This window comes from Papaver somniferum, chromosome 1 (assembly GCF_003573695.1).
Source record: "Papaver somniferum cultivar HN1 chromosome 1, ASM357369v1, whole genome shotgun sequence".
In the NCBI taxonomy this organism is placed as follows: Eukaryota; Viridiplantae; Streptophyta; class Magnoliopsida; order Ranunculales; family Papaveraceae; genus Papaver; species Papaver somniferum.
In genome coordinates this window covers 118,632,498-118,649,002 of record NC_039358.1, presented here as the reverse complement: position 1 = coordinate 118,649,002, position 16,505 = coordinate 118,632,498, and positions in this window count along the sequence as shown.

Genomic DNA, 16,505 nt, shown 5'->3' with positions numbered 1-16,505 from the left:
ACCTAATTGCAAACCTAATTCCATTTCATTTTCTGATACTAACTTAAGCGATTTTCATTCTGCTTATTTCCTTTATCATTTTCAAACGATTTTAAATGTCATTTTATCATTGGTTTCTGTTTCATTTTGTTTTCATTTATCATCTACCTTCTAATAAATTATGTTTTTAGGAAATATTACCTAATAGAACATATGTAATCGGCTAGATCCAACATAGTCGTATCTAGTTTTATTGTTTTAAATAAAATAAATTATAAAAATACTCTTTTTATTTTAAAATATGTAACAATAAGGTAATTTGCACATTTATAAAAATAAAAAATGGATAAGGGTAACTACTACATTTTATTCTACAGTAATCCTATTTCGCCTTCACTGTGCATCAGCTTCCAAACTAAAAAAGTAACTCAAAATTAAGGTTTCATTTCAGGGAGTGAAGTCAATCTCGTCCATCTCGGTCGAGATCCTTGCGATTTTCCCCTATCTAGGAGGTAAAATGAGACCGTATGGTAAATCTCGCCGAGATAATATTTTATCGATAAAATCGGTTGTCGGTGTTGGACGAGAATCTCATAGAACGATAAATCGGTATGTGAAATCGGTCTCCACTACACACATACTTCTAACTTAATCTTTTCCAGATTTGTCAATCTCGGTAAGAATCGAAACAAAGATTATTCTATTATCCATTTTGTACGTTCTTCTTCAAACCACTATACTCACTATAATATCATTCTTGAAAACCTAAAGATTATTCCTTTTGGGTTGGCTTATCAAAGGTACAATTATTCTTGATAATTGAATCATGATAAATAACTAAGTAAATTTTGATCTTAGTTCAACCTATCAAAATAAAGGAAAATCACTTCGTGAAAATACGAGGGTACCCAAATACACCACAATCTATTAAATATCAACCTATAAGTCCGGTTTCTTAAGTGATCGTCAATGGACATAGTCGAGACAATACAACTTAAATCTTATACCTTGTGTGATTGTTTATGGACGAGGTCGAAACAATACAACAATAAGATATTGTTAATGGTGGTTTTTTGACAAGGGAAAAACTTGTAAAAATCGCCTCTGAACCTACATCAGAGACATATTGGATAGCATTGCAGATTTGAGTCATACGGTAGGCTTATGTTCATAGTGTATGGTTAGGATAGTGATAAAAGATTTTTTTTATGAGGTTGTTGTAAATAGGATCCGTTTCATACTTGTGAAGGAAATGGAATTTTTAGATTTAATAAAAATATATATACAAAAATATTAACAATGGGCGAGAGGTACTGGGACTAAGGATTTGGCCGAATTCACTACACAGGGTTCATTCATATATTCTTTGACAATTTAAAACTCAATAAAATTAACATGGACTCTGATTTTTCCAAGATAGATTCTCAAAACATCGATTGTAAGTCCTAAGCATGATGTATCAAAACACCTAAGCTAAGCATACATCATCAAATTAAATAACAACCAATTAATTCAAATCATATTTCAATTTTAAATTAATGCAAAAGTCAAAAGAAAGAATAAAATAAATTTACCCGTGTATGAAATTCACCCTCCTCCATCGTCCCAGCGTTGGGTTTAGCTCATCATGATAAAAACACGCTCAAAATATTTATTTATTGCTCAAATGGTGTTTACAATGAAGAGAAGAAGAGAAAATGGTGTAAACAGCTAATGTGCGACCCACAGGAAGCGTCACAAAAGAACGATAAAAGAGAAGTGCTATTGTCGCTGTGGTTCTAAGACCCACACCTACGACCCACGCCTGTGAGTCTGTTTCACTGTTGATAAACGACTGTTCCTGCGAGTCTGTTCTTCGTGTTCTTGGTGTTCTTCATCATCAGCAGGAGCAGAAACAGAGTTTCATCAACTCTTGATTTCTCGCTCCTGAGCTCTCCACAGCCCCCCAAACTCTCGACAACCCTCTATCAGCTCCCAAGGGTCCCTTTTATACCCAACAGGCGCAACGAATCACTCGCAATAACTCCACATAATCCTCCATTACTCAGAAAATATTTTTTTCCATTTTCTTCACTATCAGCCGAGATATGATCTTCTCCATCCCCTCTGCCTGCGCATATGAGCTGTAATACTTCCATAGTTGCATAAACACTTAAGAAGATCAGATATCTTCCCCATTTAGTCCACAAAACTTCCCAAAAATTCCTCTCACAGAGAACTCGAGCGTATCTCCCCTATTTAACTCTCGATTGAAAGTTAGCGGATTCTAGCCAAATTTAACTCATTCCAACGCTAAGAATAATCTTGTTGTACTCAATAGATATGACCCAATTAATTCCAGCCATTTAGTCTCTCCACAAATCCATCGAAAATCAATTTGAAAATCTGCCAGGGAGAGAATATATTTTCCCGCCAAAACCATTATTTGAATTTTTTGTTTCCCGCCAAAATTGTTCTTGATGTTTTGACCAATTGGTGATTATCCAGCCAATTCTAACTGAATTAGATCATACCACTATCTCTGTTTAGCTCAATGGAAGATACCCAATGATTTTTAGCTGTTTAGTCTCAATATAAGACCTCCAAAATCCTAACCCTAATTTGACAGCATTATTCACCCATTTTCCCTCCAAAATTCAAATATTTGAAATGTTGAAGATGGTGTCCCCTAATCCAGTTTGGGGTGCGAATAGCAGATGCCTTTTGGGTGACCTGGGGTGTCCCTTAGTAATTGAGGTTCCTCTTATCCAACTGTGAGAGTCCGAATAACACGTGTCCTCCGGGGCTTTTACCAACTTTTCGAGCCGAATTTTCCGAAAAATGTTTATTTTCCAAAGGTGCCTACAAACACATAAAACACCAAAATTAGTACAAACTCGAGTGCCAACAATATATAGTATTGAGATCAAATTAAACAAAAAAAATGTGTCTATCAAATACCCCCAAACTTATTATTTGCTAGTCCTCGAGCAAAATTTATTTTTGAAAAGATAAAAAGACTACACTTAGCACGTGCAGCAGGCCGTTAAATCGCTAGGTGGCCCTAGCGGCGGAGTGTTGTCTCCGGAGGGTTTACCAGAGGTGTACCCACAAAACCTTTACTCCTTATTGGTCACAAGTATCCAAAGAGCTATGAGGACAAACATATTCTCAACCTATCTCCAAGTAAGTAGAATGCCAGAGAAATTAAAGGTGTCAGCTCTAAAGCTGACTGAAGAAAAGGGGAGACACATCCGCACCACTGCTAGATAAAGAGATATCCGCTACACAGCTAGATAAACATTGTAAGATGCGTCCTCTGCTTTACAGCTGGATAAGATTAGGAGAGAGATAAAAATGAGAGGGGCATCTGCTACACAACTGGACTAATTACGTGTGATGAGTTAAACCAGTGCTAGAAAGATCTTGTGCCAGATTTAAAGCAGACTAACTAAGCAACCAAATGTATCTTTCTTCGACTCTCTCATAGTGCTTAGTAGAAACAACGCCTTCTTCGGTCTTCAACTGTTGATGATAAACTCTCGAACCTCATAGAACCTTGACAATTAACTCTTCTCTTCGATTTCTTGCTTGACTTATAAATTTCTCCTTCCCTATGGCCTTATTGAACAAAAAGAACGTAATGATGTTTCATTTTTATTTTTATTTTCATTTTTTTTTTTTTTTGAAAACAAAAAATTACAAGACAAAAATTTACATGGCCATGAGAGAAGGACTTTCAAAACTTGGATCTTCGCAACTTGTGATGTCTTGGTATCATGGATTCTAACAACTTATATAATTTTCTCTTATAACTTCAACTTTGATTTTTGAATTATTCTCTTCTATTGTTGCTTCTAAACCTAAAACGTCTTCACTTTCTTCATAGATTTTGATGTCGCTCCGCTTGTTGATGATGATAAGTTTCTACTGAAAGAGAGTCGCAATCCAGTAACTAAGACTACATTGTGAGGTTTCTTTGTCTTTCTGGCATTTCCTTGACCTACTTGCCTTTCCATCATGTATGGTTAGGTCCATCATGGTTACCCTCTAAAAGGAACAAGTTCTCTCCTGAATTTCAAGGATCTCAATGTATTTTTCTCTAATGTCTCAATAAGTTGTTATCCCTAGCATTCCAATTTCTATATTTTCGGTGAGAAACAGTATGTAAATTTAGCTAACCGGATACCATGTGACGCTAGAAGTTTCAAAAATGCAACTAAAAAGTTTCTCCCATACCCCCAAACTTAAATCTAACATTGTCCTCAATGTTCTAAAGATAAAATTAAAAGCATATGAACAAGGAGAAAATGTTACCATTTGAAGCAAAAGAGTTAAGGAAAGATATTACCGTGTTGCATGAGATTGGGATACCTCCCAAGAAGTGCTAAGTTTAAAGTCTTCAGCCAGACATCGGAAGGAATTAGTCACCTCATAGAATCAAAAAGTAACAGCCGAAATAACTGTGGGTCTTCAAAACCAAAAAGCGCTGACCAAAGGAAACTACAATAACCCAAGAAAGTGAACAAGGATAGCATGCCCTTATCTAGTTTCCATATTAAGATATTTATATCTAATTGTGGTTCAGGTTCAGGTTCAGGTTCTAAGAAAGGGTTTCATTGGTTGCGTTTCTTCATAGGTGGGATCTGAATCATTAGGTCCTAGAGTCTGGAAAAACTCAAATATGATCTTAGAAGCGCACAATAATAACCTAAATAACTGAGGATCCTCTAAGTCAATAAGATTTCACTTACAAAATTGACCACAATGAGAGTAGTGGTCACTCTTAAGCAAATGTGTCGATTCTAATTTCCTAAAGCATTTAGGTTTAGTCTCACAACTTAATATTGGACACATTTGAAATATAAACGTTCCCACATTTGGAAGAAAACTATTTGGTGGGAAAACAAAGTCAATCTGGGTATCATAGCCTGGGAAAACCACATCAACCAGAGGATGGGTTTCTAACGACTGAACTTCTTCCTGGACATCATTAGGTTCGGGAGAACGAGTATGAAGGTAATCTTGTAAAATGGTCGAGTATGAAGGGATCTCTGTAAGAGCTAAAGGTATGGCACAAGAAGAATGATAATCACCCCCAAACTTAGATTTTTGGGTATCTCTAGATAGACTAGCTACAATTTCCTTAATTTCTAGATCATTGGAATCCTGAAAATAGTCAATTGCTCCTTCGAGGTTATACTCAAGCGACGCATCCTTACTCATATTTAATAGCTCTACGAGTTCATTTTCTTCGTCTAAGACTATTGTTTCTAAGTCGCTAGACTCTAAAACAGCATTTTCGGAATAAACCCGTCCCTCTAAACCACTATCGGCTTCGTCATCAAAAGGAAAAACTACATCGTCTAAAACGGTGGTATCCCTAATCAAATCCTCGTCCTTTTGAATAGGTGAATAATCATAAAAATTATTTGGATTTGAACTAGAAATAATATAATCATTATAAAGCTCAATTGGATTAATAGATTCCTGATTACTATGCCTACATATTTCAGATTCTTCATTACTACTATCCTCATCATCATAATAGTACAAAGATGATTGAACCTTATCTAAATAAGTAGTGTATTTTATTCTAGCCTCGTCCTCTAAATTAGGCAAATATTCACTATTGATATCAAGGGTAGAATTAGAAATCCTATTTTGGAAATTTAGATTATTTCGAGCAGCATTAGCCAACTGTTCATTTTCTGCCTCTAGACGTGCCTGAATTTCACTGAGCATAACACTTATACATTTACTACTCTCGTTTATCATCTCAGAATATCGTGTACACTCTTCTTTTGAACTATTCATTGCAACTAAACGTTTATATGTCCTTTCAATCCGTTGTTGGGTCTCTTCTAGAGATGGAACAGGTTCAGAAATATCATAATCAGGACTAGTTTCCAAAAACGAGTAACCAGTACTACAGTGTTCCTGATTTTCTTGCTCGTAAGACCAATTCGCGTGTGGATAGTAATTGGGCTCACCATGGTATGAACCATAACCTTGAAAAGGTTGGCGTTCCCAACTACTATTCCCACCATGGTCATAAAAATGATGATGTCCATATTCAAATTCAGATCGATACTCATTGTATTGGCTTCTGTCATACCAGTTCGACATTCTTAATTGCAAGGGAATTCTACACAATCACAAACAAGGGTGACTCGACCAAATCAAACCTACTGATTTCTAGCAAACAAAAAGCATGATGGATCCACTTAGATTGTTTCAAGACCAGCTTCTAATCCTTCGAAAGGGAATTCGTTACAATTTAAGCAAACCCCTCTGGAATCAATCCGAGTCAAAGTAAGTTGAATTGAGGCGAGGGAAGCTCAGTGGAGCTTTGATACCCAAGGCCTCACCGCTATCACAAGGCGGCAAAGTCACGCATTCAACTCACAGAAACCATCATGAACTTCGAAGTATGCTAAAAGAGTAACCAATATTTTTCGAACGACTTTCCTACTAAGCTCGTTACTCTATCGGTCTCGTTCTAATCAAATTTTAAGCTTGGGTTCGCGTTAGGTTTCGTTTACCTAAGGCGGGCAAGAAGGGAACGGTGATGAAATCCGAACCCTTATCTTATATGGCCAGTTCTTGCCCTTTACTAGGAAATTAAAGCAGCCGGTTCAGTCCTCAACATATAATCACCTTAAGGAAGACAGTAAACCCGCTGACAGGAGATTCGCGGGTGTTTAGAAGTTTACCTCCCGTACCAGACGGGCGAAGAACCGCCGTAGTCGACTCGGGCCACTGACTCCGGTGTCAGTGTGCGAACCCGAGGGGCCGAGACGATATCGTAATCGTCGTCCTTCCCTGTAAACAGTTTATATTTATTTATTTATTTTTATATATAACCCTTCCGTAGGGTTTAAAATTAAAATAAATTGTCCAAAGTCCAGTCCAATGAAAAGAAATACAAAAAATAATAATAATAATTACAAAAAAAATAAATGGAAAGTCTCTTAAAAAATAATAAAATAAAATAAATCTCTCTCTTTTTTTTCTCTTTTTTTTCTTTATTTTTTTGCTTTGTCTTTTTTCCTTCTCTTCTAGCTTTAAGCTTTGATTCCAAGGTCTTTAGTATCCAACTTCAAACCTGTAATACAAAGACACAACCAAAGAGATGTAAAAAGAACAAATGGAATAATAAAAAATAATAAAAACCTAAAAATTCTACCTAAGCACAAATCCGCGTCGGCGCCGCCATTTGATAAAAGATTTTTTTTATGAGGTTGTTGTAAATAGGATTCGTTTCAGACTTGTGAAGGAAATGGAATTTTTAGATTTAATAAAAATATATATACAAAAATATTAACTATAGGCGAGAGGTACTGGGACTAAGGATTTGGCCGAATTCACTACACAGGGTTCATTCATATATTCTTTGAAAATTTAAAACTCAAGAAAATTAACATGGACTCTGATTTTGCCAAGATAGATTCTCAAAACATCGATTGTAAGTCCTAAGCATGATGTATCAAAACACCTAAGCTAAGCATACATCATCAAATTAAATAACAACCAATTAATTCAAATCATATTTCAATTTTAAATTAATGCAAAAGTCAAAAGAAAGAATAAAATAAATTTACTCGTGTATGAAATTCACCCTCCTCCATCGTCCCAGCGTTGGGTTTAGCTCATCATGATAAAAACACGCTCAAAATATTTATTTATTGCTCAAATGGTGTTTACAATGAAGAGAAGAAGAGAAAATGGTGTAAACAGCTAATGTGCGACCCACAGGAAGCGTCACAAAAGAACGATAAAAGAGAAGTGCTATTGTCGCTGTGGTTCTAAGACCCACACCTACGACCCACGCCTGTGAGTCTGTTTCACTGTTGATAAACGACTGTTCCTGCGAGTCTGTTCTTCGTGTTCTTGGTGTTCTTCATCATCAGCAGGAGAAGAAACAGAGTTTCATCAACTCTTGATTTCTCGCTCCTGAGCTCTCCTCAGCCCCCCAGACTCTCGACAACCCTCTATCAGCTCCCAAGGGTCTCTTTTATACCCAACAGGCGCAACAAATCACTCGCAATAACTCCACATAATCCTCCATTACTCGGAAAATATTTTTTTCCATTTTCTTCACTATCAGCCGAGATATGATCTTCTCCATCCCCTCTGCCTGCGCATATGAGCTGTAATACTTCCATAGTTGCATAAACACTTAAGAAGATCAGATATCTTCCCCATTTAGTCCACAAAACTTCGCAAAAATTCCTCTCACAGAGAACTCGAGCGTATCTCCCCTATTTAACTCTCGTTTGAAAGTTAGCGGATTCTAGCCAAATTTAACTCATTCCAACGCTAAGAATAATCTTGTTGTACTCAATAGATATGACCCAATTAATTCCAGCCATTTAGTCTCTCCACAAATCCATCGAAAATCAATTTGAAAATCTGCCAGGGAGAGAATATATTTTCCCGCCAAAACCATTATTTGAATTTTTTGTTTCCCGCCAAAATTGTTCTTGATGTTTTGACCAATTGGTGATTATCCAGCCAATTCTAACTGAATTAGATCATACCACTATCTCTGTTTAGCTCAATGGAAGATACCCAATGATTTTTAGCTGTTTAGTCTCACTATAAGACCTCCAAAATCCTAACCCTAATTTGACAGCATTATTCACCCATTTTCCCTCCAAAATTCAAATATTTGAAATGTTGAAGATGGTGTCCCCTAATCCAGTTTGGGGTGCGAATAGCAGATGCCTTTTGGGTGACCTGGGGTGTCCCTTAGTAATTGAGGTTCCCCTTATCCAACTGTGAGAGTCCGAATAACACGTGTCCTCCGGGGCTTTTACCAACTTTTCGAGCCGAATTTTCCAAAAAATGTTTATTTTCCAAAGGTGCCTACAAACACATAAAACACCAAAATTAGTACAAACTCGAGTGCCAACAATATATAGTATTGAGATCAAATTAAACACAAAAATGTGTCTATCAGATAGCACGAGAAAAATTCCAATCATGAGATAACTTTATGGTCATAACACACATTTTGATTATTAGGGTAAACTATTGACCACTAAGCATATTTTACATTAGCAGCTAAGTTCTGGGTGACGAGATAATGTTATGTTATGTTGTTTTTTTTTACTTGGTAAAGAAAATATATTAAAACCCAACAAAAAGAGTACAAACAAAGGTGAACACAACGCCACATTAAAACAAAAATAAGAGCATATAAAACCCAAAACAATAAAGAGACTCACAAACTGAAACACACCCAGAGACAAAAAAAAAACTCCTTGGCATTGGAAGGATTACGGTGGTCTAACAAAGAATTGACCCCAACCCACGATGACATTGGAGGTACTAATACCAACAAAACAGGTCCTTGGCCCAATAAGACGTTTAAATCTTAATTTTCATGATAATGTCAGAAAATTTAATTTCTTTAGCTGCAAATATCTTGGCATTTTTTACAATCCAAAGAACCCACATAATAACAACTGGTAATCTTTTCCAAAGCTGTTTACCTTGATCCAACGGATTCAACCCTTTCCATCTACTAACAAAGTCATGCACAGAATGCGACCTTAAAAAATAATCGCAGATACCATACACCACAGGATAATGAATAGGGAGATGATCAATTGTTTCTACATCAAAGGAAAAAAGTTGACAGAGAGAGGACGAAGTAACAATAATTCCACAATGATGTAAGTTATCCAAAGTTGGTAGTTTACCCAAACAAGCACTACATCAGAATCCGGATTCTGTAACATACTGTATCTATTACTGATAAGATCTGCAACAGGTATATCCCCTTACGAATATGTTGTGTTTAATAGTTGTTGTAGTGTGTTGCAACGGTTTTTATGTGACAGTGATTAATTAAAGTCACTTTTATAATTCGTTACAATAGTTAATAACAACAATTAATCTACTTTTCAGATTGCGACACATGTCTTACTTGCCACAATTATTTAATGGTTTTAATTATTATTTCATATTTGAAACAATTCAGTGAATAACACATGTCTCATACTGCCACATACACAACAACGATTATAAATGTTACTTGTCATTTTGCAACTAAGCCGTAGAGGAAACGTGTCACCTTTCTGTCACGAGTATTGTAACGTTCAAAGTGTTACACTTCATTTGTAACAAACACTGAGAAGATCGACATGTGTTGTTTTCACTTACATTTTTCCATACTATTTGTTATGGTTAACCCTGTGATAAATTTTAAAATTATAAATAAAAAAAAATGGGTATTACAAGTAATTATAAATAACCCGGATTCTAATTTTACAAGCATATAATACAATTAAACCTAAAACACAATTGCAATATGTTCTTTTTCAATATGCATTTCATACATTCTCTATCTACAAAACCATTCAAACTCCACCATCCTTACATTCATAACAGAAACACAATTACAAAAAAGTTTTTCTATTCACTAGGGAAATTATTCAAAAACAATTCATTCTCATTCAGTACTCGTGAACATAAGCATTATTGTATAATAAGTTGACAGATATGATTACATAAGCAAAATAAATAATTGACATGGTTCAATATGTGACAACTAGATGATAATATAATGAATTATAGGTGTATTAGTGACTGAAAAAGAATATGTGACAATGTAGATTTTGATGAAATTCCTGATTTGGTGTAGTGAAGCTTGCCAAAGAAGGAAAAAAAATCCTTTTGTGTCTAAGCTCTCCACCAAATTTTAGACTACGGAAAAGAAGAAGTAGGAACATCCAAACCTACAGCTACATCATAAGCCTACTTAACAGTCAATTTCTCTTTATCATGTTCGTTACAAATAAGTTGATCCTCATATGACAGAGACATATTAACAGAGTCAAGATGAGACATTAAGACAATATGCTCTTTAGTTTCAGTATCATATAGTCTCTTGAACTAAGCCTAAATCCCAACCAAAAACATTCACCAGTGATTTTATGAGCAGTAGAGAACAGTTGTTATTGGTGGACAAACGATACAACCTAGGAAAAAGAGAAAAGAGAGGCCCTTAAGTGCACCATTTATCCTCCATAATCCTAATGAAACCGTATTTACCAATTTTAAAAAGATTGAATTTGAAAACAATCCTGTTAAAGGGGCGGGTGGTTCCATTGGAAGGGCGGCAAGGGTGATAGCAATATCCATAGTATTGGTTAGGGGGTGTCCTATAGTGGTTTTTAATTGACTAGATTACCCTTTTCACCTCAAATGGACTAATTTACCCTTGTTTTTGTGGTTGAAAAGACTGAATTGTCCTTCCCATTATTAACCCAATTGAAACTGAAAATCCAAACAGTTTTTTTTTTCAACTTTCCTTCATCTTCTCTTCTCCTCCTCTCCACCACCATTAAAACTGATTTTTTATCGTCCTCTTCGATTAATCGACGAGTTGAAAAATTGATAATCGTTGATTTGAAACTATATTAGAGATGCCGAAGAAGAAGGTTGACGAAGATTGCAGTCGTTCTAATGAACCAAATCCTCCATTAGGTCAAGAACATCAATTTGAAACTCCTCAACCGTCAAAATCAAGCACAATGACTTATTTGAGGTATATTTCGAAAAACCCAGTTAGGGTTTAGTCTATTGTTTGATTTAAGTTAGTTTTGTATCAAACATTAGGGTATTGGATCGAAATTGAAACTGAAAACTGAGTTTTGCATGTGAGTTACGGTTGCAAATAACCCAGATACCAATCGTACCTGCATAATTTGAAGAACTTACGGTTGCTAACTACCCAAATACGAACCGTACTTTATTTTTTTTTGAGAAATCTGTTAATGTTCGGTTGGTAACGAAACCTTAGTTACGAACCGTACTTTCTTCTGTATGTTTCATAGACTTTTTACGGTTCATATTTGCATATCACTTACGAACCGTACTTGGGTACGGTATGTAACTTAATGACAGTTACCAACCGTACATCATTCTGTATGTTAGGATTTTTTGAAGTAGTGATGTACGGTTCGGAACCAAAGTTGAATTACCAACCGTTGTTTAGGTACGGTTGGTCACGATTCCTTATTTACGAACCGTAATGTGTTACGGTTTGTATTTTCTCTCTTATTATGAACCGTACATAAACCTACTCCCAAATTTTTTTGTTTTTTGTTTTCTATATTATTTGTTCTACACTTAGTAAATCAATCAATTGTAATGCTTGTGTAGGAATCCTGATAGGGTGAAAAAAAAGAGAGGAAATGACTTAACCCCGATTGATCATACGCCTACCCCTCGCGGTGACAAGCATTTAGGTGTAGATAATAGAGGCATCCACAAGAATGAGAAGAAGAAACTAAGTTGAGGGAACAACCTGTGGCTGAATCTGGAGTTGAGGGAACAACCTGTGGCTGAATCTGGAGTTGAGCTAGAAGGAGTGGAACATAATGATCAAGAAGAGGTCGGAGTCGAAACTAACCGTGAAGGCAACGAAAATGAAATTATGGAGGAAGAAACTAATAATGATGAAGATGAAGAAGAATTTAAAGGAACCGATGATGATGGAGGGGAGGAAGAGGAAGCAAATGATGAAGAGGAGGAAGATGAAAAAATGATGAAGAGGAGGCCGATGAAGAAAATGATGAAGAAAAGGAAGATGAAGAAAATGATGAATAAAAGGAAGAGGAAGAAAATGATGAAGAGGTAGAAAATACCAAGGGAAAAGAGGTAGTTGTAGCTACACCTCCAAGGAAAAAGAAAGAAAAGAAGCCGAGAAAGGAGCCCGCACCGAAAGGGATGCATATTCCTAAAGGCAAAGATTTGTTGTTGCCACCGAAGAAGAATAAAAGACCTTGGGGCGAGGCCCCAGATAAGTCTTCAATCTTATTTGGTTATACCGATTCCTGGTCCGCAAAAGTCTGTCAGACAAGGGTATGTATTTTGTTACTTTTCTTAAAACATTCATTATTTTGATACATTTTGTTTGTTTATTTCAGTTCACCATAATATATTATATTTTTGTATATTTGTTTTCTTAGGACCACGCAAGATGCATTAAATTGCTCAAGCATCAAAGGGGTAAACATTGGCCATTAAGTCAAGAATGTGCTTTGGTTCGCAATCTAGTGGCTAGTACAGGAGTAGGGACTGGAATTCTTCACCTTCAATCGGAGTATGATAGTGTTGTGGTCTCTGCCTTCAGGGAACGATATTGGCTTGAAACCGATACGTTTCATCTTCCATTTGGAGAGATGACAATAACACCGGACGATGTGAAGCAAATTACTGACCTTGAAGTTGAAGGACAATCTGTGTTTGAAGGTTTCGACAACAACATATCTTGGACTGACCTTTATATCCTTGTTCAAGAAACACTTGGGTGGGAGAAAGATGAAACTGAGATGGAGTTTTAGTTGGCTGGTGGTTATGACCCTGCTGAACCACATAAACCAAAAATCATCAAAAAGCTATTGTTGAAGAATCTGAGGACCAAGTTTAAAGGAACAACAACAAAGGAAAGGGAAGGTCGGGTGATGGATGAAACAACAGTTAGGCGTACAGCCACAGCGTATTTGTTGTATTCTCTTGGGACCGTATTCTTTCCCGATAACTCGGGAAATAGGGTCAATGTTCATTACCTACAACTGTTGAACAATTTGGACAACATCAAAAAATATTCGTGGGCCACTGCAACCCTTGCATATTTACTTGACAGCCTAAGAAAGGCCTCTAGGGTTGGAGCTACTGAAATTACCGGGAATGTTGCGCTTCCAATGGTAAGTTTGGTTACATTTTTTTTTGTTTGTTATATTTTTAGTCATGTGTCAATTGTTTATACTTAATTTATTTTTTAGGCATGGGTTTATGACCACTTTCCGAGCCTGAGACCTCCTACTGAGTGGGAAGAACATGATTATGGCCCTACGGGAAAGAAGTTCAAGTTCACTGGCAGACAACTAAGGAACAAAGAGGAGAAGCTCATTCAAATGAGGGAGAAAATAGATGTTTTCACTGTTGAAGATGTTATCTTTGACCCTTATTTGAGGATTGAAAATGGAGTTGATGTTCGTAGGTTCACAGAGACCGCAGGTTACAATGGACCATTGTGTCATCCCACAGGTTACGTTATGACCAATCCTCGTCGAACTCTACGCCAAATTGCTCATATTCAAAAAAGGGTTGTAGAGTAAAACTTCAAATTATCCAATCAAGGATCCGAGACAAAAGGCCCCACCATTGTGCTCAACTACGGGCCAACTCCAACGGTTGATGCTTGGAACAACCGCCATGAAGAAAGATACCAACTCGCAGCGGGAGAGGCAATTCTTTGTAACAACACGAAAGAAGCCACTGCTGATTACATGGGTTGGTATTCTCATTTTGGTCATCCATATGTGATCATTAATGATCGAGATGCCCAACCACATATTCAAGAGGCTATGGCTCAAAGGAAGGCGGTCGACGAGACTAAAGAGAAAAAAGGTCTATTTGGTTTGACTTGGAAGAAGCTATATTTCATGTCGGTACGTAATTTTGTTATCCTCATGACTTTGGATTTTAAGATTAATGATTATTATGAAATAGTCTCTTAACACTCTTTTTGATATGTGAATAGAAAGAGCGAGGACAAGCTTTGGAAAATAGCATGATTTCATGCATCCGTCGTAATGGTGTGCTTAAAGCTCGGGAACAAAAGATCTTGCAAGACCAAATAAAGAACATGCATAATCCAAACATGGCAGAAATGTATGAGGGGTTGGTCATGGACGAAAGAGGCTTAAAGAGGAGTAGAAACTCTCTTGGAGGTGAGGGTAGTAGCCCTCATCAACCTTCATCTAGCAGCGAAGAGACAAATGATGAAGAGGTGGTGCACGGTGTGGGCACTAGCCAAAGAGGTGGTCGTGGTCGCGGTAGTCGCGGTGGTCGTCGTGATGGTCCTAAAACTCGTGGTGGTGGTCCTAAAACTCGTGGTGGTGGTAGCACCAACAAAAGGGGTCGTGGTGGCCGCCATGCTTAATTATGGATTTATGTTAGTTGTGTGTGGTTAGTTATGAATTTCGACTTATGGATATTATGACAAACTAATAGTTGTGTGTTAATTATGGATTTTAGCTTATGAAATTTAGCATATGGATATTAATTATGAATTTGAAGTTATTTGTGTTAGTTATGGATTTAAACTTATGGATATTATCTATGAATTTGAAGTTATTTGTGTTAGTTATGGATTTAAACTTATGTATGTTTGTTTGTGACAGTTTTTGTATGAAATTTTGAATTACGGAGTCAATTACGGTTGGTAACTATTTTTTGTTATGAACCGTTGCACAGACTGGAACAAGCATTTTTTACTAACTTAAGTTACGGTTTGTAAGAATTTATCGAGACGAACCGTATAGAAAGTTACGATTGGTAACTCTTTCACCCTAACCGACCGTAAAACATCCTGTAACCTATAACTTTGATTACGGTACATTTTGAGTAACAGTTACCAACCGTAACTCTGTATATTTTAATTTTGACAGGTTTACGGTTGGTAATCTTTCCGGCTAAGGAATCGTAACTCTGGGATTCAGTTTTCTCCAGAGTTACGGTTTATCATCTCTAAATAATTACGAATCGTAACTTTCGAATTCAAAATTTTACGTATTTACGGTTCGTTATGTGCTTACATTCACCAATCATAACTAAACTTTTGGCAGAAAAAAATAATTGTTTGGTGCTTACAGTTGCACTGACATGTCCTTGTGCAATTTGAAAATATAGCCGTTGAGACCTTCAACAACTTCATTTTCAAAAAATAGATCCGTTATTGAAATGTCCTTGCACTAACAACTTCATTTTTTTTTGTTATAAATATATACTTATCCTCCTTGCTAGAAGTTACACTTCCACATGAATCATCTCTTACCTTAAACTAGATTATGGCTCTAAATCTTGAATTCACTTTGGAAGAAGATTTATGTATTTGCCGCAACTTTGTTCTATGCTATCCAAAAAGAGGGGAAGAACGACGTCGATGTGGTTTTGTGAGTACAATTTATTTGAGAACTCTTTTTGAAAACTTTTGTTCCGAAACAGGTAACCCTAATCACCGCGATGGAATTATGTTGTATGTTCGATATGGAACTATTCGGGATAACGTTAAAGAATTTATGGCATTAGTTCGTATTATGGGTGAAATATGATTAAGGGGTGAAACTGAAGCTGAAGTTTTAGAGACCTCTATTCAAGAATGGAGAAGGTGGAAAAGGTCGAATTTTCAATACTTACCTCATTTCAACATCCTTAAAGACTTCTATCGCACTCGTAGACCCGGATATTAGTATCATTTTAGTTCACATGAATGAATGAGTTGTAATGTCATTTATATTTGTAATGGTTTGATGGTTGTAGTGTTGGTTTAGTAATAAACATGGTTTAATGGTTTTAAATTACTTATAATTACTTTGTATTCGGTGTCAGGGTCAGTTACGGTTAGTAACTAGATTATCGATACCAACCGTAAGTGCAAATGGCAGTTAAAATTTGTTTCTAAAGCTAGTTACGGTTGGTAACTATATTATCGGTACCAACCGTAAATACAAATGACAGATAAA